The following is a 25,169-nucleotide window of genomic DNA, read 5'->3' on the forward strand; positions in this document are numbered from 1 at the left end:
CTTGTGTTGTGCATCCTCCATAAGGGATGACAGGGGTCCTCCATAATGAGGGACTCCATCTCCTCTCCAGGGAAGTTGAGACTATAATTCCCTGGGTCCTCCTTGCACTTTTTAAAAAGTGAGATGATATTTTCTTTCTTCCAGTTCTCAGGCACTGCTCCTGATCTTCACAACACTTCAAAGATAATCATGAGCAACCCCATTATACCTACCAACTCTCTCAGCACTTGTGAATGCATCCCATCATGTCCATAGCTTTCTTGTTTCTCTATCCTTCTCCCCATAGATTTTATTCCCATCTCTGTCATGTGCTGCAGCCACTCATGACTGCCCTAGTGCACGCTCATCCTCCCCATGGCTTCTCACAAATTTGGCAGAAAAATAATCTAGAAAAATACAGTGTAGTCTTCTGCTGAGATGGGTTCTACTTCTTCTGCTGCGGAAGAGTTCAGTCAGACCCTTAGCTGTCTCAAGAGACAATATTGCCTGGAATGGGTATGAGGAGCGGGGGAGTGAAGAAGGAGAAAGGGATGGGATGAGGTGGGATGGGCATAATGATTTTAGTACTAGTAAGCCACATGGCAGGCTTAACCATGTGCAGAGATGCAGTCTGAGCCCACTTTATGTCCACAGTCATGTGTAGGAAAGCTGGGTTACCACACTTTTCTATTGAAGATGAAACACAAAGCAATCTGAAAGCATATCAGCAGAAATCACAGCTCATGACACTGCTGCAGTATTTGCCAGAGCAAGGTCTGTTAGAGGGAATGTGTGATGATACTGGTGGCTGCTCAGCAGAACCCAAGAGACACTGATGCTGTGTAAGAAGTACTTGTCTATTTTCCCATTCATTTTCTTCCCTGCAATTCCACCATCAGTAAACTCAGTGAAAGGTCTTGCACTTGTTCAGATGGAGCCCCTAAATCATTTGTATTGTGCTTCCCCCCCTAGCAATCATAAAGACAGAAATCTGTACAAGACTTTTGCCAGACATTAACACTCTATTTTTGCTGAGCTAGGAACTAACCACATTTCTGTCTGTGTGTTATTTACTAGTTTGAATTACTTGACTTTATCCTTAGGATTTGGATTCATAGTTTACTGGTTTCAATCACAGAAAAAAAAACCCAAAAATATCAGCTTCTGTTCATTTCATCCCCAAGACAAATCTTGCAAATGTGTTTTCAGTTCTCAGTGAATCTTCAGAAAGTGTGTTGAATTACAGGCCTGTTGCTTATCTGCAATTAGGAAAGCTATTAGTGAAGCATAAACCAAATTACTACAAATTATCTAATTGAATTCATTTTGTCAGTTGCAAACTGGTATAAATAATATTTTTTTGTATTTGTATATCTGTGATATACCCATCAGATACCTCCAAAGCATGACAACCCTTCTGTTTGGGAGTAGGATTACCTGGGACATATTCTTAGCAAATTAGACAAATTCACTTAAGAACTGCCACAGAAAGACTGTTTGTTAATATTGTGGTTTTTTAGCAATGGGAAACATCCTTTCCAGACTTAGATCTAGGTGAATCACAAAAAGATTTTGTTCATGAAGACTCTGGGCATAAGGGCCATGGCAATGAGAAGAGTTCCTCTTGTGTGGGATCAGGCAGACAAGAACTTCTAAAACAGTTAGAGCTGGGCATATGAATTGGTTTCCTGTTTAAAGTTTCTCCTGTATCTGTCCTTTCTCTTGCACATATCTGCTGCCACCCATGAGTCTCAGGTAATTTACACCTTTTTATCTTCTTCCTGTAGATTAAACACTTGACACAATCCTGCAATTACTGTTGTGATCTCAAGGAAGCAAAATCAATTATTAGGATGGGATGCACAGGTGGATTGTACATATCTATAGAAATGGCTTTATTTGAGGTGATCTTGAAGTATGATTTTAATTTATTAATGCTGGCAATTAAATAAATATCACTCCCTATGTTTCTGCTTTATTATTCCATATTATTTTTTCTTTCTTCCATTTCAGCTGAGGTTGCTAAAGTTTGATCTACTTTTTATTTATTGTACTGTTGTGGTAAATTAAGAATACCCATCACCATCCCAGCAGAATATCACCTTAAAATGGCTGAACAGAGCATTGAAAAAACCAGTGATTGAATATGTAATGATTTCTTCTGAGAAAAGGACAGAAATTTCCTACCTGAACATGTAGGTTCACCACCTTTTGTATTTGAATCCACTTTCCACAATGACAGAAAATTTCCTCTGAAACTAAGGAAGCTGCATTTTCTTTTTGTAGTACAATGAAATTGATTTTCTGCAATGCATCTGTTATGGTGACTTTTTGCTCAGTGTCTTGGGGCATATCTCATTGTATCATCAACTGTCAAGTCTTTTAATAGGCTTGGCCAGATTCTGCTCTGGACTAGTGAAAACCTGAAGTAACACCAGTGAAATTATATTATTTGTGAGGTTCAAATGCTTTCAGGATTTGCCTCTTTTACAACCAAATTATAATACATTTGGCCCTGTACCATTCATAGGTAATATTGATAGGCTAGGAAAAAAACATGTCTCAGACATTGTGAGAGTTAACAACCTGATAGAGCAGCTTTAGATATATCTTTGCATAGGTCAGGGTTTTTGAGTATGGAATAACATTCTATGTCTCATAAGCCTCTACACTTATGTCAAAGAAAACAGGTTGGAATAAATCTTGAAAACCTATGATACATGCCTCTTATGCAATTGCTCCTTCATAAGAGTCATTTTCCTAAACACAGTATTAAGGGACAAGCCCAAATGCTTTCTCTGTGTCCTGAGAGAGGTCTTCAACAGTAGAACTGTGTCACTGAAATAAAAGAAGAACTTGATCCAGGACCTGTACAGGAAGGAGATGCGATGTTACTTTGCCCTGATTTTGTAAGGTCTTTTGAGGTAACATGTAAGAAGTAGATTCAAGCCTATTTAGCCACTGGAAGAGAATTCCTACTGCTTTCCAGCACTTTCATCTTCTATTACTTTCCCAAGTAGGCTATTCCAGAATAAAGTAGAGAGTGTAATAGAGGGCTTAAGAGCCTGTAAAAAGTCTGCCAGTTTTCAGTTAAGTTTTAGAATTCCTGGAGTGATATTCAGAGAAACCATTGCATGGGGATTTCAACAGTGACATGAGGGCTATGCTTCACTTCTTTCCTCTGTACCTTGGTTCATGAGGTTGGAAGCAGACCTTCCCACATTCACTGATGCAGGAGATGAGGGCACATAAAGTAAATGTTTCTTCCTTTAACTGTGTTTTCTCGTTGTCTGCATTTCAAAGAAGAAAGAATCTAGCAGAGAGTAGGGGTTTCATTTGACACAACTTTTCACTGACATACTCCTGAGGAATCACATCATTTTGGGCTGGACTTCCCATGTCCTTACTCCTCTTGTGCTTCCATTACATTCCTTTGTGAATTATTGCCATTAGACTGCTAAGTAGTAGGTTTTTCTTCAAATTAGAGAGAATTGAGAGTCAAGTCTGAGCCTTGAACATCCTAGAAATGATTGCCTGGGGACTCTACTCTGCATCCCAATATTTGTAAAAGTTAATTATAGCTGGTTTTAATTTTCAACTCTGTTATTCCAACAACACTAAAGGGGGTAGCTGTCATTCTGTATATGCATCTCTGACAGTTTGTCAAATAGTTTGCTTTTATCAACTACAGTATATTTGCTGTAGCAGAATTCATTACTGTGTTGAAAAAATTCAAGCATTCCTCTCAGGTTATCAACGAAAAAGAAAGCTAAACCAAACTGCCCCATAACAGGCAACATAATTTAAAATTAAGGATGAGAGTGGCCATATCATGGATGTGAGCAACTTCTATGTGACCTACTTTCTTCAGAGTACTTTTTATTCTAAAGTAATCTTTACACTGTCTGTTTCTCAACATTATCAGTGTCATTAATGCACCCTTCCCAGCAGCAATGCAGTAAATGATTTTGCTGATGATGCTGCTTCTTAGAGCTCCCAATGACTCATTGTCTGAAATGTTCTGATTAATGAACATGCCATACCCAAACCCCTTCCTGTAAGTAACCTCAGTCCAGTTCCAGTATTGGACATTGTTACATGGTGTGTGGAGAACAGATAATTGTATATTTTTTTAGACAAGAAGTTTTAGTAGACTAGACAGGGGAATGTAGAATCTTGCCATTAATTTCTTCATTGTTGTCTTTAAATTTGGTGAGACTTTGACCTCTTTATATCTACCATCCCTGTCATAATCTGTACTTAAAAAGTATCTCCTACCATTCAAAAATGATAGGATAAATTCCTTCATTTGCCACTCATTTTGTACCTATTGGCATCTAACATTTATCTTCAGTTTTCCCATGATCAGTGTAAACCCACCCCTCTTGAATCAGTCTGTTAACCTGAAAGATTTGCTTCTTTTCTCTGCATTATATTACTTCATCATTTTCCAGTCAGTTTACAAGCAAGTATCTGTAAACCAATTAATTTGTGCAACTCATCTGAATCAAGGGGCCATGGCAGCCTTAATCTATAAAAGTGTGACCCAGGTACTTGTATTGATAAATTCAATAAAATGTTGATTTGACAAATCAATATAAAACCTATATTGATAACTTAATCTCAGAAAGACTATTTTTGCAATAAGGCTTTAGCTCATAGCAAGAGTAGCGCCATGTGACTTGTAAGCGATTGCATATCTCACACTATAAATATTTCAGATAAAGTATCTTAACTTGTGACACTTTGATGTGGAAATCTGTTCAGTTACATCCTCACAGACTACTGCTCTCACTTCTGAGATTATTATTTTTAAATGAAAATTGTGGAGAGAACCTAATGAGGCTTTACCACTCAGCTCTCTAGCAAATGAAAGATTATTTTTGGACCTCTGACTACTTTATTGATAATTTAACCATTGATATTTCCAGATAGCACTGAAACTTTTCAATTCAGCACAAATTCTAGGATTTACCTAGGCTTTGAAGACCAAGAAAAACAAAACCTTTATTCTTTGATAAGGAGAAATATAAAAATTATGGCAAGGAACTTCACTGCAGCACTAGTCACTGCCAATGTTGATATAAAACATGAATGCCAGACCTCTAACAGATTTAGTGGGAAGCTGTTGGAATGGTATTTTTGACTAGCTAAAACTGGTTGTGGTTTTGGTTTGTTTTTTTTTTTTTTTTTTTTTTTTTATTTGGAACATACAGATTCAGCAAAATCGAGTCTTCCTTTCAGAATTCATTGATTTCAGTTTGTTTCACCTTTCCAAAATGTATTTTTATGGGAAAAAAAATTTGAAAATTAAAAAGTGGTTTGAAACAGTTTAAAAAAGCTTTTCTAAAGCCTTTAAGACAAAACCAGCTTGAAATAATACTAGTTTTTTAGAACATAAACTATTATAAACAACATGTAAAGTTTCAAAACTAGTGGAAAACCCTGTGATAACCCAAACTGATCATGGGCATGATTTTTGTTGCTCTTAGTGAAATTTTAAGTGTTTCCCAACTAAAACAGAGAAAAATATCAAAATTACATCTCAAATCTTAATTTTTGCTCCTTGTGAAAAAACCTGATCTCTGAAGTATGTGGATATCTATACACTCTTTGAAATAAGAAACTATTAAAAGTACTGTTCTTTATCATACAAAAACACTGAGATTATATGTCAGTTAGCTTATTATCTTCTAGTAACAACCCATATTGATTAGTAAAGTAAGCTGAGTCTAGAGGAAAATAGATGAATAAGAGGACTTTCTATTAATAGTAATGTAGCAATAATAATAAGAATAATATTATCTTTAGATTTTTTTATGTATAAACTGATGCTGGAGGCCAGTTAGAAAAAAGTCTTTTTTTTAAAAAATATTTTTCTGTTCTTAATGTACTGTTCTCATCCAATGTATACATAGGATAGTATGAATTGTATTAGTTTCCTAAGGCATCAAAATACTATTAAACATGACAATAGAGTAAATATCTACCATCCATGAAGACAGTCAAAAATCTAGACATGCCTCTTTATTTGCTAGACTACATATTTTGTGCTATCTATTTAGTGTTGAATTAAAAATAGAGGGAAATTCTGTCACATCAGCAAAATCCTCTGATCATTATGCATGGTCACAGGCCCATATTAATCTTTATTTTCCTTGTGATTTTCATTAATGAAACCAACAAAGACTTTGGTGCCAAATATGTAGCATGTACATTTTTAGTATAATTTAAAAGATAATGCAACATACTTATTTCCTATCAGAGTTCAAATGTATTAAAAATGTTTCCTAGTGCATTGTTCAAATGAAGAAAGTAAATACAAGATTTAAGCTGTGACATTAAAAAATGTTTCGACTGACTTTGGGTTAGTTGGTGGTACATTTCAGAAGTGATTCTGGCTATGGATAGGTACCCATACTTAATTATATATGTACTGGAAAACAAAATCCACACATTCCTTACTTAGACTGAAAAAACCAGGCAGAATTGAAAAGCAGTACCTGTAAGTACAGGTTGAAATGTGATATAGAATATAAATGACATTAGTATATTGTAGAATATGTGACTTATAATCAGAAGGCAACTGGATATGGCAATAATGGATAAGGTATGTATATATCTGGATTTAGGATAATAATAATAATAGCAATAATCCTCAAAAGGAGAAGAATTATAGAAGGAATAATGCTATGTAATTTCACTAACATTAGAAATAGTTTAAAGTATATTTGTATCAGAAGCCACTATTGAATTTAATCTGGGATTTTAGTATTTAGATATATCAAAATAAGTGTGTGGGTGCATGTGTACATATGTGTAGATTTTTTGGTGCATTTTGTGGGGTTTTTTCATTTATGTAGACATGCACACAGTTCAAAATCTGATACAAAATCTGAATATTGTGGTATTTCTGTTGACTTGATTTTTCATAACATATGCATTTGAAAAGAGGGCTTCCTCATTAATTGAAAAAAAAAATGTTTCTTTAAAGCAAGACCAGACATGATTTTGCAATAGTCATTAAAGATTAAAATAATTTCAAGTGGACAGCCTAAAAAACCCCATGTCATCCAGATCTGAAATGGATTTTCATCAAAAACAAAAATTTGGAAAAAGATTACATAAATTGCCCTGCAGGCTGTCTCTGTGCCATGTTAATGCATTTAATAATCTGCTGTCATTTTTATTATTGATCTACAGCAGGTAATTTTAGACTTTAGGTTTCTAATTTTGAGCAAACATACACTGACTATTCACTATTCACTATTTTATACACTGAATATTAATTTAGTTCCATTTTTATCACTTCTCAAGTAAGAATGAAGCAGACACTATGCTGTTATTTAACTTTCCTTATCTTCCCATTGTTGTTGACCATATATTTACTGAATTTTACTTTTGTACTTATGCAACAGCATTAACACATTTGTGTTATTTTCTACAGTATTATATATATATACTGGACACATTCAAGATCTGGTATCAAATTTACAAAATATTTGTGCATGGCAATATTTAGAAGGCCACATAAATTAAACTTTTTTTAACTGCTAAACTAACTCTCTGAAAATCAGTTGGTGAAGTCTTAGTCGAACATTGTCTGGGATCAAATGTATATTGTATTTTCTTGGTAGAAACAATATATGGTATCATAGTATCTTTCACTCCGCTGAAATTATTCTAACACTAGTTAAGAATCACTCTGTGTGGATTAATTGTAAGTATTATTAATTAGAAATACTAATAAAGATAGCAATATCTGCTAGGACAGGGAGAGGATGCTAACAGGTGGTGACTAGAATAAAAAAAGAACAATTTTTTTTTTCCTAATATTCTGTGCACTTTTCTTTCAAGTGCACGTATCAAAACACCCTTGGATAGAGTCCTAACATGAGAAAACTTGCTCCCATAATTTCCACTTTCCATGGTATCTACAGAACTAATTGTCATCTACTTGTAAAGGTTTGCTCGGTTGTGTGTATCCCAAATCCTATTACAATCAAAATAAATCATATCAGCTGAGAGGCTGATGCTACAGCACTGCAATATAACCATGCACATGTTCGTTCTTTGGCACCAGTTATGCTTTGCATAATCTCACTGAACTTTTCAGCTGTTGAAGATTCATTGGATAATACTCCAATTCCTGAAATATAATCAGCCTTTCACAAGACAAGCTGATTCTGTTTAAAGCCATTTTTTGGTAGAAATTGTTATGAGAATGAAGAGTTGCAAAATTTGCAAAAGGACAAAGCCAAATCCCGGGCACCACAGAATCGCAGGATGGCTGGGGCTGGAAGGCAGCTCTGGAGATAACTGGTCCAGTTTTCTGCTTCCAGGAGGGCCACCTAGAGCAGGCTGATCAGAGGTCCCTCCAGTTGGGTTTCTTTCTCTTCATAGCTTCTCTGGGCAACCATTTCCTGTACTTCACTTGTCTTACCATAAAAATAAAAAGTGTCTTTTTAAATAGAGTTTTGGGTGACTCTGTTCATGCCCATTCCTTGTTGTGCAGTAGCTGGGCATCACTGAGAACAGTCTGGCTCTGTCATCACTGAAGTTAGTCCAGTCTAGACTGCTGAAAGATTGCCCAGCAGCTTCTGTTTGCCAGCAGCATCGTTAAACACTGTTAAAGCCATAGAATTACTACAACTGGAAACAAACGTCTTATTCAGGTGTGACATTTCCACTGACTAGACAGATTGTACATGACCCTCTAGACAGATGTTCTGTTCAGTAATAAAGAACCATCTGCCCAAATATATTTTGGGATAGCTGACCTTTGTTCAGCCAAACTGCCCATGTTACCTACACATGGCTACACAGAGCCACCAACCAGACTCCCCACCCCTCTCTAGTTAAACAGCTGAGTCAGCAATTACTGGTTATTTTCCTACTGTCTCACTGAGGATGTCCAGACCCTCTTCCCCTCACAAATCTCTTCTTCCGCTTCTTAATCCTCTTACTAGCACTGTTTGGGTGTCTCTAATGGCAATATCAGCAGGGAGTGAGATATGGCACCTACTGGAATGTTCCTAGGTGGTAAGAACATACAATAGCTCATTAATTTCTACAAAACTTATGCAATGCTTACTCTTTTCCTACATTTCACAGAACTAAATGCAGGAGAAAGATTGAAAGAATAAGTCAAACTTATGATACCAGCCAGGTAAACCCAGTCAATATGTGCCTGGCATCTACCAGGTTTTGACTACAATGTGATCTTGCTTACTGGCTTTTGTACTCACTAAACTATTGTATGAAATCACCTACTATGAGATGTAAACCTTAAATTACTTTACAAAGTACAGATAGTGCCAAATAAATGCTGATGAAGTCTGGAGAAGGCCCTAGACATTTTAATGTCAGGCACTCAGCGCGATTCTGCCTAGCTGAAAGATCTCACTGCCAAGTCAGAATGCCTGCACATATCTGACATCAATGTTATTAGAAAAAGTTTAAAAAGAGTGCAAACTACATAATGCATGTGATTTTTTCCAACAGAAGGAAATCAACTCGTGTGACTGTCATCATTTCTCTCTGCTAAATGAGGCCACCTTGGACTTTAGAAATTATTTGTAAGGTGGAGTCCCTTTTTAGATTATGGTAAACTGGCCATCTTGAAGAAACTTGCAGCAATACTTAATCCAATTTTGTACATTCATTTTTTTCCCCTGTACTTTAAGAAGCACAAATATTTTTGAAGGAGAATTTAATATTTACATTTTTGATTAATCAAAAACACTTATCATCATTTGTGGAATGAGACATTTACCTTTCCATTTGTTTGACAAGAATATTCGCCAAATTTTGGCCACTGCTGCCAAGACAATACTGTTTCATGTTTGCCATTTGATAAGCATGTGTCTCTGCAGCTAAAAATGCTGCTTTACTGCAAAGGTCAGCAGGTAATCAAGATAAAAGAATGGAAGGAGGTGACCACCTCTTGAACTGAAGAAATGAAATTGGTTATCATTATAAGTACACATCTCACTGACTGGGGATTGGAGCTGTCCTATTTTTTGGTTTTAAGCAGAAGATTTAGGGTGAGTACTCTGAAATGAAGGATCTACACTCTAAACCCCATGTTCCATTTTATCTCTTTTTGCTTTCATTCAATGCATGACGGAGATACTGATTTCCCCCTTGTAAGAATGCAAGTACAGACTGTTAAGGAATTGAGGATGACAAATATTTTGTCATTACTCTGTAAGTAGCAAAGGGATTTACAGGGGTTTCCAGAGCTTTTGTCCCATTGAAAAAAATTAATTTGATGGCTGTTGAGAAATTCACATCTAGCAAGTGTTTCTACAATGAAATGCCCAATGCTGTTCTGACTATATTTCTGCACATCTACAAAAGGCGGTTCATAGAAAGTTATAAAGTTAGAAAACCTTTTGATGATGCTAACATTTTCTGGCCAGTGATAAAATGTCTGTCAATTAAACAATAATCATCAAATATTGAATATATCCTCTCATACATGTAGCAGAAATGAGTGTTATTTTCATTTCTACTTGTCATTACTGATGAAGGAGACCCTGTGTGGGAGTACTAGATGCCTTCTATGAGCAGAGTTATCTCTTCCCCTCTTCACAGGAGGGATTGCAGACACATGCTTGTTCTGTTTTCCATCCTCCAGGGTAATGTTTCTTCAGGGACCATATTTTGCAGGGCCTATTTTAGTCTTATCTTCATTCTATGTTTGTTCATGCTGTCTGAGTGAGTAGGCCAAAAGATTTCTGATGTCTCTAAGATACTCAGTAGAATCAGGAAGACCAGAAATGTATCTCCCATATAGGCTTTTCAAAAAGAAAAATAAACTTAGCTGACTGCATTAAATTTAGAAATAAAGATATGAATGAATTTTGCTATATTTTGTTTTGCCATACTGTAGAATTAAATTAGTAGCTAAAAAAAATGCAGTAAACCTTAACATTTCAAGATTACAACAAAAAGCTACATGTAGAGTGGGTGCTAGTGAATACATCCATGACAATTTGTGTTTCTGGCATTTATGCTTTTACAGCTACACTCTTGATTCTAGCAAGGGTTTTCTGCCTAAAGGGATATTTAACAATGATAGTTCAGAGCTTGTAAATGTGAATACCCGTGGCCTTATCTTTACTAGTATTGCAGTGCACAAGAAATAAACTTGTAGGCTACCACTGGCCTATGTGCTCAGTTTCTCCTACACTGTAATGTTAGTATTGGTAAAAGCAACTGGAATTATGCCTACAATTGTTCCTTTGAATTATCCCCTTTACTGAAAGTTGTTCTTATGGATGCTTAATTTTTTTTGCTGTCATCTCAATCATGATGCTGTAAAAATGTTTATTTTAAAAGAGAGTCAATCTCAGCCTTTGAAATGGATAATTTCATTTACTGTCATGATATATTTTTTCCCTTTGAAAACATTTCCTTTGCTTTTTCTGTGAATCCAACTCAATTTTCCAAGCTTATGCCTATTTTAAAAGATGTTCTCATCTCATGGACATGTATTGTCAATGCCCATGGTTCACCTCACATCAAACAAGCATCAACTGTCCCTACAGAAGGTCCTGTCCTGTCACTGCAGGGGAAGTAGTGCAGATGTACAGAAATAAGATACACCAAATGGTCATGGCCACAGGCCATATGGAAGAGGTCTTCGTGGGCCACATCTGAAGCTGTTTTAATCAGCTACAACATGTTAGCTTTAAAGGGGGATATGTCATCCTACACTGGCTAAGGATCAACTTCAGAATGAGACACAGCTGGGAATCTCCTTTAAAGCAGTATTCATGCATAATATGTATAGTTGTCCCCCTGCCAGTTAAGTAATACACAATTAAAGGAACTAGAATAATTACAGGATTGTGCTTTTTTTATAACTTTGGGGGTTGGGGGTCGTTATTTCATCAGATAACCTTTTAGTTTACAGACATTTGTAGTGTTTTACTTCTTTTCCCCTATACCATTTTACTTTACTTCCTTATCCCTACACCATGTGATTCAGTGCCATGCACAGATATTTGACCTAGCTGTGAGCAAGGTTTCTTGGGTGCTGGCAGCATCATGACCATTTTCTGATCTGAGCCTCCTTGGAGTGGAAAATTAGCCTCCTGGCATTATTCCACTAGGTTCCCAATATGGTTTCCACAACTGAGGCTAGTATCTGCACAGCCTTGTTCTACTTTTGACCCGGTTCAGATCAGGAACCACAAAATTTTGAGAAGCGTCTACATCTCTCTGTATGTCTTGAGGTTAGTAATAGAAACTTCTGTCACTGAGGCTTTGGATTAGTGAGAAATAATAATAAAAATCCTTTTGGAAAAATATAGATACATCTGTTACAGTCTCTGCTTTTTCTCTTTTGTGTCACAGCAGCAGTGACCCCATTGCTGGTTGTATTTCAGACTGGCATTAATTTAATACAACAATTTATAGTTAACATCTGGTCTCTTTTCTTCTTGTCTGTGACAGACCATTCTGACCCAAGAGCATTGCCCTGGTGGGTGGTAAACAAGTACAAGAAAAAAATAAAGCACTCCATCTGCCTCCTTTTATATTTGCCCATAATTTGTTTTTGAGTTATTTATTCACTAAGCAAAGACAAGAGCTTAAGTGTGGTCAAGAATATATAGCACGATAGATTTAATTAACGGCACAACTTCCATAAACAAAGTCTCATAAACTGCAGAGTAGTCCTGATGCCAGGCAGCATGGTCTAGGAAAAAAAAACCTGTATCACAGCTTTTAGTCTGACAAGGAACCTACTTGGACGCTTATTTTATTAGCTCCATGCCACTATGGAAATAGAAGGAGAACTCAATGTAATTCAGTGAGGGTTGCTCTAACCCTGCTGCCAAAAGTGGATTTGTAAATGGCCAGGTGCTGCTAGAAGGTGCAAAGAGCCGAAAATAGTCTTGTGTACACTTGCTGAAAGAATTTGAAATTATGTTAAGTGGAGAAATTGGAGAAATATCTTGGGAAACGTAAATTTGTATTTGACGTGGGCAAATGTTAAGTCCCAGCCCTGGCAGGTATAAACAGTGAGGCAGCTGCAGGACAGAGCACTGGCACTGTAGCTGACCACAGGTTCAGAGGTGTCTGGATTGTAAATTGGATGTGAGGCAGCACTAATACCTTACAAGGTAAATATAATTCTGGAAAACAGAATAATTTAAGATGAGCAATGGTATAATCTTGTCCTATGCAAAATGAGCAACACATTAGTATAGGGTTGGCCACTTCACCCTGAGAGACACTTGGACCACTTGCAGACAGTACAGTGGGACACAAATCCTAGAAATGCAGAAAATATTTCCTACAGAAAGACATAGAGATTCAAGATTGTTTAGATTGAAGAAGAAATGGTGGAGGAGGTGTATATGAAAGGAGTCTCAGCTTTTTAAGTGAAATAGTAGAATTTTATTGATGCAACAAAGATTCAGACAAGGTGTCAGGGAAAACTTTGTGACTTGAAAGGTTGTGAACCTCTATACAGACCCCAAATCCTGAATTACGGTGGTAAGGCTGGTCTTATTTTGTCTGTATGAATGGACCAAATAACATCCCTAGAAGTAGGGATCCTTCTAGTTTAATGTTCCAAGGCCCTGACAGCAAATTTTTCAATTACTATACTTCACCTATTATTCAAAAATGTTCCTTTATTAAACAAACACAGAGTAAACATAAAGGTGTAGACAGCTGTATTAACCTTTTTGCACCTTTGGTTTCACTCTGTCAACAACTCTAAGCTGTTCATTTACTTAAACAAAATTCTTCTATAACTAAACTATACATCAGCCTGTACATGCCTTACAATGCTGGCACTTGACAGTATCTCACTACATTTTTGTTCATTATGACTGATAAACCAATTATTCTTCCTGGAAAATTAAGACTGCGAAGACTGTGGTTTAAGCTAAAACACAGAAGAATAATGACAGTCCTGGTTGTAAATTTTAGCTGTTCTAAAATTACAGAAGAAAACTGGTGGTCCATTAAGAGTTTAGAAAAAGGCTAAGATGCATACATTGGTTTCTCTGGGTCTGGATTGAAGGCAGTTGAGACAGTAATTCGTGTTCAGATTCAGGTGTTTATTATTTCTTATCTGTAAAACAGTCTCACTACTGTGAGTTGGGCAGCTTTTCATCAGAAGGCACAAAATGGCCAACAATGTCTTGTTGCAAAGTCTTTTAAGACTAAACTATCCAATTAAGAACTGACACCTAGACTATTTTCCCTTTTAACCCAATAACTGGTTCCACAGAGCCCACAATGTGGACTTTTCTGCCCAATTACAAAATGCCACCCAAACCCAAAAAGAAGGGGGAAGAAGAAGCATGAGGAAGAAACTCAGGAGGACACCCTGTGCCCTCCATCTTGCTTCCATCCGCAACATACTAAAAATCCCAAAACGTAAATTTCTCACCAAGTGATACACCTACAGTACTCTCTATAATCTATTTCACACTTCTGTGGATTCTAGTCTACCTTGAATTCCAGGAAACTTTCTCCATGAATGAGGGTCAGTCAGTGCTCCCCTGGGGGTCAGGACACCCCAGAGTGGAGAGAGAAATATTCCTGGTGCCCTGGGTTTCCACATTCCATGAAGATGATAATTGCAATAAAATAATGTAAGTCTAGTTGTCAGTGAAACACATATCTATATGTAAAGGTTAATCAACCACACTCAGTTATTTTATATTTATCAAAACATAGGATAAAATAGGATAACAGCGTTATCCTATTCTACCTGCAAACTTTAAAAACATCTAGATACTATGAATCTGGGCATTTGTTTAGATGGCTCCTCTCTCTGGCATGAGGGCAATGACTCTGCAGCTTTTGCTGAAATTTGTCCTGACATTCACATGAATTATTCCCTTGCAGGAAGTGAGCTATGCCTTTTGTGACTGAGAGAGATTTTATCTATTCACTTATGCAGCTGAAACACCTCCTCAATGGCTCGGGAAGGCACACCAGTCCTGGAACAGCCAACTTTACTGAATCAGTCATTATATATTTGTGTGGGTGCCTCAGATAGTGCTCTAATAGTGCCCAATGTGGAATGCAAATGGCAACAATAAGCTAGAGAATTTGTAGGCTATTTAAATTCCTCAAAATAAATGTTTTACTTGGAAAGCTCTTCCAGCTATGACAAAATGTTCATGCAAGTTCAAAATCATTACAGAGTTTGAGGTTATTTGAAATTATTACCTTTTTCTTTTTTTGCTCTTTTTTTTGCCTGCAATTACAATTGCTGTTAGAAGTGCTTTCAGTAAATACATCACATTTTATTTTTCCCTAAAACAACATAATTTTTAATATAATTAAAAAACTTAATTCCTTTGCAAGTCTGGAGTATAAATCTGAATCGGAAAATGCAGATAGGAATATTGAGGTAATTAAACAAAGTGCTTTTAATGGTCTTTTCTCCCCCTAAGTTATTGCAGTCTTATTCAGTTTTTCTCTAAAATGATAAATTATTTAACTTCATTTGGCTGAGTATAAAAATATTATAAGAATGCTATTTTTTTAACGAGTCTTTAAAAATACATTTGATAAACTCACTGGGTTGTTCAGAGGTTTTGGAAAGTAATACAACTTAAAGAAATCATATTAATCCAATGATATAATTTCTAGAGAAATAACTTTTTTTAAAATTCTCACTGTGAAGACTTGTCAAAGAAATATTTCATTTTTCATACTATCTTTTACAAATTCTTGATTAGTTAAAGGAAAACCAAAATATTAATTCATAATGTTAGATAAATTCTAACTTACATATGGATTTTTTTTGGCTCATTTAAACTATTATAATTCTAAATATAGCCAAAACTGCATAGAAAAAGATGTCAGATATCAGAAATAAAAATCTGATTTTTATAAATTTATTGTCCTATGAATTTGTTGAATAAGTTTCAGTAACTTTGGGTTCTATATTGAGAATATTTCTTAAAGACATCATGTTTTATAAAGTCAGTTTTATGTTCAAAAATGACTTATGTTTTTATGAAGGAAGAGCCATTTTTGAACCATGTCTAAAATATATTCATCAAGAATTGATGTGTTGCTACTTTGACATATATTCCATTCCACTTCAGAGTGAAAACCAAAAATATTGAAGCTCTTGGAGAAACTATTTTTTCAGGCTTAATAAAATGAAATGGTTTAGGTTACAAAAATTAAATTTATTGAATCTCTTCCATTTAATTATAATGTGATTTCAAAAATGTTGCGTATGACCTCTCTCCTCTTCCCAGTCTCTCTTCTAAGTGTACAGCCCTGGCAAATGTTCCGTGGGCAGGGGCACAAGGAGTGGATGGTCCATTAGGAACGGGGCATGCTGAACTCAGTCCTGTCACTCTTGGTGACTTTCAAACTTCTGGAAAAGGAAAGACAAATCCCTTAAGTACAGCAATCCTGAGCAAGTTGTTCTTTTGCAGCTTTTTTTGGTGGTGACAGTGAAAATGAAAATCTTTCTTCATTTGACAAGGCTTCATATCAGTTTTTGAGTCCTGTCTCTGAAAGAAAAAGAGTTGGGAGTTTGGAGTTTTCACTGTATTGTTATATAACTTAAAGTCCCTGTGATTTGTCAGAGGTTTGTGATTTATAAGAGAAATTCAAAGTTCAACTGCAAAATATGTGGTCTATTCTGCAGAGAATCTTTACGTACTTGAGGGTTTCTTAAACATTCTATATGTAGTGCCAGGGAGAAACAGCAGATTATCTCAAACACTTATGAAAATACCCCGTATGTAAACTCCATGTTTAGGCCAATTCAGGTGACCCATTCTAGAATTTTCTCTGGATACTTAGGATAAAGTTCATCTCACCTGAACTGGCTAAAAGTCAGGTGTCAGATCTAAATTCACAGCATTAAAGCTCTTGTAGTCAGCGGAGACAAGCAGATTCTGTAGAACACCCTTTACTTGTTAAATAGGTATGCAAAAATGCAGGAATCAACCCCCAATACGGATTTTGGGTGATAGGAGTCAAGTGAGATGAATCCCACTCGTTTTGCTCTTTTAATTTGTATTTTACAAGTTGTATATTTATGAACAACTTCATTTTGTCTTCTCACATCTTTGCTATAGATGACATCCCTTCTCTGTTATATTGGATAATCTAACTACTATTTTAACAATAAAATTTAGGCTGTATTGTTGAATTCAGTGTCAGGGAATACCTGTCCAAGTTTTCAAATCTTTCATTGTTAGAGATGGCTGGGAAGTCTCCACACCTGCTAAGAGGTGTCAAACATCCAGAGACAGGACTCACAAAAAAATTATCTCTATGAAACATATCTCAGCTCCACTTTTTTTTGCAGACTTGATGGAAATATAAGTGTTTTACTGCTATAGATGGGATTTCAGCAGCAGATTAATTCTTCTGGGATCCTGAAAGTGTTTCTGTGTTTACTGGACTTCTGACCTGACATTCAGAAATGGAGGTCCCCTGCCTCAGTTACTCTGGATGCAATAACTTGTTCTTTTAGAGGCCATGCTTTAGAGTGTATCCTTGTTACACTGGAGAGTTGTAGGGTTATATTTTTGTTATTGTTATTGTTATCAATAATAGTAATAATATAGTGAACATCATTATTCTGATTTTAAAGAAATTTTATATAATTTATTGAATGATATTTTTATTGGACTGTAAACATTCAGTGGATGTTATTCTGATTGTAGTGCCTTATTTTTAGTGATCCTGTGGAGGGTAACCTGACCTACACTACCATATCAGATTTTTGGCACTTGCTCTTAAATAACCTTAGCAGATTAAAACATGGTCTAACAGGAAACTGGCTAGAATTGCAGGTACTCCATGCACAAATACACCATAATGTTGGATTTTTCTCCAAAATTTTCCTAAATATCCCAGGAAACTTAATACTACGTATGTAATAGTAATCAGCATAATGTATTTTTCTCACTAGCTGTCATACATGCAATATAAACTTTGGAGGTCTAAATAAATTAACAAAAAATTTATATTTTTGGCAGAAATTATAGTGTACCTAGTGAACCTTTTTTTTTTTTTTTTTGTAATTTTGATGACATTGCAATGGAAAGCTTATTTAAAGTAGTTGTGTTCACAGTGATTTTTTAGATGATTGACTAGGCAGGAAACTCACAAAACCATTAAAGCTCAAAGACAAACCTTGGTGAAAGGCATCATAGAAAAATCCATCATGATTCAGTGAGCTGTATAGAATGAGGGGAATTCAGAGGAAACTCTGACATCAGGTAAAGAAATATTTGATTTTTCCCTATTTTATAGGCATAAGAAATTACCTGCATTATGCAGATAATACAAGTAAAAGCTCTTGGGACAAGCTTGCAGAGCGTGTCAGACTCAGAAACATTTCTGACTTGCAGACTATCTGGTCAAGCTGTGCAAACATCAGCTCTCCAGAATTTTCTAAGTTGCTTCCTTTGATTTTTTTAATCAGTTCTACATTTCTGTTAAGTAATTACATGCGGAATCTGAAATACGATGCAGTATAAATGAAAAAAATAAAACCAAGCAATTATTTCTGGTAAATAAAAATTCATGTGAAAATTCAAACCTCCCTAAATTTGTCTTAGTTTTTCAGGTAGCTCATATGGGAGACAGAGAGTTTTTAGTTTTCTAGAGGTAAGTTTCACCATGAAGACTTCATTCATTCATTCTCAATTCAAGAATGAATAGTAAGAAATTAACAATTAATAGATGATAGCTTGAAAAAAATTTCTTTGGCTTGCCATTTCCAAAAAGCAATTTATGGAGAATTAAAGGAATAGCAGGAGATGCATATAACAGTCTAAGTATATCTTTTTAGTGACTTAAAAGGGTATGAGAGTTGAAACTCAAACAATCAGAGAAGAAATGCAAGGGGTAAGGAAGCTGGAGATATGAATTCTGAGTAAGAAACGCATTTTTTCAGAGAGGCTGTTTTGTGGTAAATTGAAGGAATTTTTAGAAAGCATCTTTTTTTTTTTTTTTTTATTTTCCAAGGACAAAATTAATTTCCTTAAAGGTCTGTTTGCCCTCTGTCAACGGAAGAATTTTGTTGAGCTTCTTAGCACCTTCAGTGGGTAAAATATGTTCCAGGGCACTACTATCAAGCAAATGTTGCTGCCATTTTACCAGCAGAAAGAAACAAAGAATATTACTTTATCAATAAAATTGAAAATTATGTTTATTTGGGGATAACAAAAAAAGAGGAGCTTTTGCTGCAGTTACTCTGAAATTCAGCAAAATTTTCTCAGCTTACACAGAAACCTGTTGACAGCTACACAAAAATGCGGGCTCTCTTAATAGGAAAGATGGTGTCATCATGCTCCAGACTCTATGAGAAAGCAGAAAGATTGGAAAGACCTTTTTGTCTGTTTTGTGGGTGACCTGTCGAAGAAGAGTGTAGTACTTCATTTTTCAGCCTTAGTAATTGTCCTGAAAGCAAATGTATCATTTTTCTGCTGCCCATCTAATGTGGCTTCTAGGAAAAATGATGGTGTATAGGAACAAACAAAAGATAATTTCAAACTGTCTTACAACTAAACAATACATTTTTAAGATAAAAGGTAAGCTAAAGACAAAATTTTGATAGGAATATCTGTTTTCTTTAGTTTTTTAGAGTTTTTTAACTTCATCAGAGAGCTCAGAGAGGATTTGCCAGGAAAAACAATCCAGTGAAAGTGGTCAGATTTTCAAAATATACTTAGGTCCTCCATGCCCAGTGATGGTGAGAACTAGCAACTGAAATCTCTTTAAAATATTTTATCTGTAGTAATTTTAGTGTTACAGATAATTACTTCAGTATTTTATCTGTAGTACTGTAGTATTTTTCATTTCTTCCAAAAATAAAAATATAGGCACAGAGACAGTGAATATTTCTAGAATTGATTTTCTGACAAAAATATGTAACTACTCAGGAATTGTATGCTGATGTACTGATAGATGTAGCAGAAAAATGTCATGTCCTGGAATGGTTTTTATTGCAATTATTTAGTTTTTATGTACTTAGATCCTTTCCTGCTTTTGAAACATATTCTGAGAAATTCAAGAGGCATATTTGAGCTGAATATTTACATTGTCCTTAGCCTGTTAATGTACCCACATCTTGGGATACTGGGATTGTGGCAGGAGAGGTGATGGTACCTAATGATGTGCAAACTTACATGAGTTATATATAAACCATGACAGGAAAGTGTTTTGAAGCTAAGACTAACTCCTGGGTGATAACTTAGGTCTGCATGCTGCTTCTAAAAATTTCTGACACTGTGTTCTGTCTCTCAAAAAAGGATACTAAACTGTTTTCCCACAAAATAATATGGCTGTAAATAAGAATTTACATTGAGATTTATATTTTGAATTGTGCAATCCTATCACAAAGCTTCTATCATGCAGTTTTGTGCAGTGTGTTTTTCTATCCCAAGGGACACAAAGAAATCTTTCTTTAGGAAGAAGTTTTAAGAATGAAACAGAAAGAAATGTATTTTGGATTTTTCAAGCATTGTAAACCTGACTCAGCAGAAGACAGATGTCTGAACATTGTACAAGATCTCTCTCAAAATACCAGCTCATCCTTAAAATATTGACTGTCAAGCAAGTTACATTTTTCTTACTTTCTTTGGTTTTCTTAGGACATTAATAGGTGCACATTGGTTTCTGCTTTATGTCTTTTTTTTTCAGCCTCCCAAACATGCATATGGACATAAAAATAGACATTAATTTATAACCAAAACCATAATCAAAACCACATTCTGTCCATTTTTTTTGTTCACCAGACACATGAAACTCAAAGGATCTTAATACTTGTATAGAGATGGTGATTGCCATGCTTGATCTTTCTACTTCTTGGGTGATGATCTTTCTAGTTTCTAACCCTTAGAAAGTTCACTAAGGTAACTCTATTATTTCTTTCTTTTTTCTGACTGGAGTCTATTCTGCCAAATATTTTTTCCATTGTTGCCATTGACAGGTCCTTTTAAGTTACTATAACTCAGGATAGCAGAAGCTTGGATAAAATCTCATGTTTTGTAGCTGCATGCAAAATTTATCCTCACAATTTAACAGCAGAGGAAGAAAACTGCAGTGTGTTTAAATAACCTGTCCTTTCTGCTTCTCCCACCTTCTGAAAGATTGCAATGACCTTACACCAGAGAGTGAGATAAGACTAATATCAAATCACCACTGCAGCCATCCACAGGCACTTGGAAATCTATTTTTCTCTCTCTTGCCATGTTTTCCTTGATCTTGCCAGGACTATAACTCACATGCAAAATTTCTGGGGCCAAACAGATCACATCTTAGGAGAGGTTCTGTCTTGTTCTTGTTGTTGTTTTGGTTTAGTTTTTCTTTCTTTTTTTTCCTTTTTTTTTCCTTTTTTTTTTTTCTTTTTACAAGTCAATCCCTACTTTGAATGCAAATCCACAGCTGCAAGGTGTTCAACAAAAGCATTCTGCTAGTATTTTTGATATATCTCTCCTTCTACATATTGCTCAGTCTTGATACTCCCTTGTTGCTACTTTGTTTTCTGCAAGCATTTATGCCTGCAAACAACTGTCATGGAGAAAAAAATTCTTCTGGTTCTGAGGACCAGCCCTTGACTCGATGAGCTGCTTTTTAGGAAGTTTCCATGAGCAGATGTACCTTCCCTGCTGCCTTTATGGCGAGAGGCAGAGCTGATCCCGCCTAGGGCTGCTGGCAATGATGGCTCTGCAAACATTCATTAGCATGACAAACAGAGTACTGAGGCAAAATGAGGACAAAACGATTGTGCAAGCAGCTTTAACTGGGGTGAAAGCAATACTCTTTACGTTTAAGTCATTTGTCTAGCATTTTAGTATCACAATTCAATATTGCCAACAATAATTTGCAGTAATAGAAGTCAGATAGTGCCAGGCTTAGAAGCAAATATAGGCCTGATAAGAAGATCCATCAAAAAGAAGGACATTGGTGAAATGTGAATTATTCACTCTTATCTACTTACTCTTCTTTATTGTATTTTTATGTCTTTATCTATTCTATTTCATCCCCTCACAAAGAATAATTGGAAATGACGTTTCTATGCCTGTAACTATGAGAAAAAATATGCAAAATTAATTCCATTAGAAGTAAACAACAATAGTACTGTCCTTAGGATCTCATTTCATGTTGTCCTTAGGTCTTAAGACCATCAGCAGAGATAAAATTAAAAAGCCTGCAGAAATTGGATCTTACTTTCATATTGAGTTTACTTTAGTATTGTTTCGCTCTTGTAGGCTGTGAGTGACTGCACGTTGAAGGGCAAAGAAGGAGAGGGGGAATGAACGAGAGAGAGGTGACTTTCATGCAGTTGGATACCTATAAAAGGCTGAACTGGAATTTCTGTTGCAGCAAGCTTTTATCAGCCTGCCTTTATTATCTAAGCAGCACCAGCAGCGGCTTGATTTTTATAGAGTTCAGAGCATAACCGAGTGAGTAGTATTTAAAATCTTGGAAGTAATTTTCATCAGAAAAAGACTGATCAAAACAAAAATATTTTGTAGAAAGTCACCAGTTCTGATAAGTTTCTCATTAGCCTTTTTGTGCATTCTTAAACGTTTTGAAAGTTCAGAATGTTCTAGCAGCCTTCTTGAGAATGAAATTAAAGTCCAAAAGTAGGCTTTTTACATAATTGGATTACAGATATTTCTGCTAGTTACAGAACCAAAATATTGAAAAAGTGAGATAGGAATTATTTTGGTGAAAACATGAATCTTTTTTAACAACAGAAACAGTTTTTCTACTCAATTGAGATGACTCTATTAAATATGAGAATTAAGAGGAATGTAATATTAGCAGATAATTTACCAGTATACTGAAGCTATAATTTTTTTTTACAAAAGACTACAAGGTCTTGTATTGGGAAGTTTCTTGGGGAAGTATGGAAGAAATTGCTTTTGTAGTCAAGTATTTTTTTGAAGAGGCAATATAAACTTTTGCTAACGTGATGAACCTCACTGTTGTGGAACAGATTCATGAGATACTTGTTCTGGAAGGAAGCAGTGAAAATTGGCCAGTCCAGCCTCCCCAGTGAAGCCAGCTGTGAGGTCGCATTAGGTTACTCAGGAAGTGGCTGAGTCTTGTTTTCTATGCTTTCTCTTAGAGTTTGGAGCATGATGACACCATCTTTCCTATTAAGAGAAGCCCCAACAGGTTTCTGTGCTACTTGAGAAAATTTTGCTGAATTTCAGAGTGACTGGAGCAAAAGTTCCTCTTTTTTGTTATCCCCAAACAGCATGTCCAGGGATGGATACTCAGCAGCCCCTCTTGACAGTGAGCCTCTCCTGCTGCAATTTGTGTCAGCAGCCTCTTGTTCTCACTGTGCACCTGGGGTCTCAGGTAACCAAAAACCAGGTCCCAGATCACTCCCCCAGCCTTCTTCAGGCCCTTTCTCAGATATTCCTACTGATTTTTTACAATTCATGAATGAGGACCAGCTCTGAATCTTGATGTGAATGTCAGTATGATTTTTGGTTTGACTGTAGAGCAGCACTATGCAAAACCTGTTCTGTGTTTCCTGCATGGCCTGAGAAAAAAATGTTTCACAATATGAAGGTAGCTGCATGATAATGTGGCATGGAGGTACATGTCAAAAAACCTGGGTTTGGTAACAGAGGCTCTAAGATCACTCAGCCCTCGAAGAAAGAGAGAGAGAAGAAAGAGAAGAAGGAGAAAGGTGGTGACAGGCTTATTTTCAGTTCAGAGTAATTGCAATAGATTTTTTTCTTGTAAGTGTACCAATTTTACCATTGATTTAATACAAGCAATTGATATGATGCACTACAGGGAAAAATTTTTTCCTTCAGGCAATATTTATCTAAGGAAATATTTAGGGCAGCCTTTTATGATATTGATGCTGCTAAAACAAGCCTAAAGATATAGCAGTCTGGTGGAAGAAAAGCAAAAAGCAAAAAGTTTTATATATAATATGCTTAGAATCAAAATATATCTATACCAACATCCAGCCTGAAGTGATTTGTCTTCTGAATAATGGGATTAATAATGAAATGGCCTAGAAGCACTCTGATGCTATGCTTCATATTCCTTAATCTGGCCCAGTTATCTCTACATATATGTAAAGAACACATAGAAAATATCCTGACAGTGGACTATATGACCACAATGAAAATGAGAAAAAACAATTACACCATTATGAAAACATATAAAGCAAAAAATAATTTTTAGATCCAAAAAGCATGTTCTTAGAGGAAATTTTTTTTATTTTCTGAAAATGTATTTTTACAGAAAGTAGTATACTAGTACATACACAGAAAATTCAAGACCTTACTTTCCCTAAGTTATAGGTTTTCAGTCTACTTTCTAAGACTTTTTTCTCCCCTCAAAGGAATTCAGCGCATGTGACTTCTATGAAGCCTAATATTCTAAAATATTAGATATTTGTTGAGGATTTTAAGACATAACAAAAGGTGGTAAAGCAGCAATGGTTATAAAATATCTAATACAAAAACCTCACATAGGACTGGGAACATATATAGTATTGACAGCCACAATCTGATTTGAGAACATGTAAAGCAATTTCAGATATACCTCTGTGGAGTTGATTTGACAGTGAAAAGTGGCTGTATGTTACCTTGGAGCAAAGTAAAAGTTCCTTGGACAGTCTGTCTAAACAAGGAGAAGCCTACTCAAACTATCCAGAGATTCACCAGCAGTCTGTAAAATAAATGCAAGTCAGTTTTCCTGATTCCTGCAAACAATGTTATGTACATCCACATTTTTTGGGCCCACCTCTGTGCCGGAAACTACATGAGAGCTGTGCTAACTACCACATCAGGGTTTAAAACTAATTACTCACAGCTATAAATAAGGCATTTGATGAAAAGGGGGTTAAAAATCAGGAGGTTTAGGTAAATTGTCCTCCTGGAATAGATGTTCTTCTGTTTGCCCTCTTTGATGGATGAGATCCTCCAGCAGCAAAAACCAGTATGGGCTGGTAAATTTTGTTCTCATAAACCAGGAGTTTGGGTTATGGAGAGCTCCAAACAGATGTTCAGTGTGATCCAGCTTCTCAAGGAAGACACCAAATTAATGCAGCAGGGTGTTTGGCAGTGTGCAGCCAGACCACAGGGTGGATTTGTCAGTCCTTACAAAACACAGGAAAATTCGCTTTTATTCAAACAGGAAAGCGTCTGTTTTCACAGAAGTGAGATGGAATTCTAGAACATGTT

This window comes from Melospiza melodia, chromosome Z (assembly GCF_035770615.1).
Source record: "Melospiza melodia melodia isolate bMelMel2 chromosome Z, bMelMel2.pri, whole genome shotgun sequence".
Taxonomy (NCBI): domain Eukaryota; kingdom Metazoa; phylum Chordata; class Aves; order Passeriformes; family Passerellidae; genus Melospiza; species Melospiza melodia.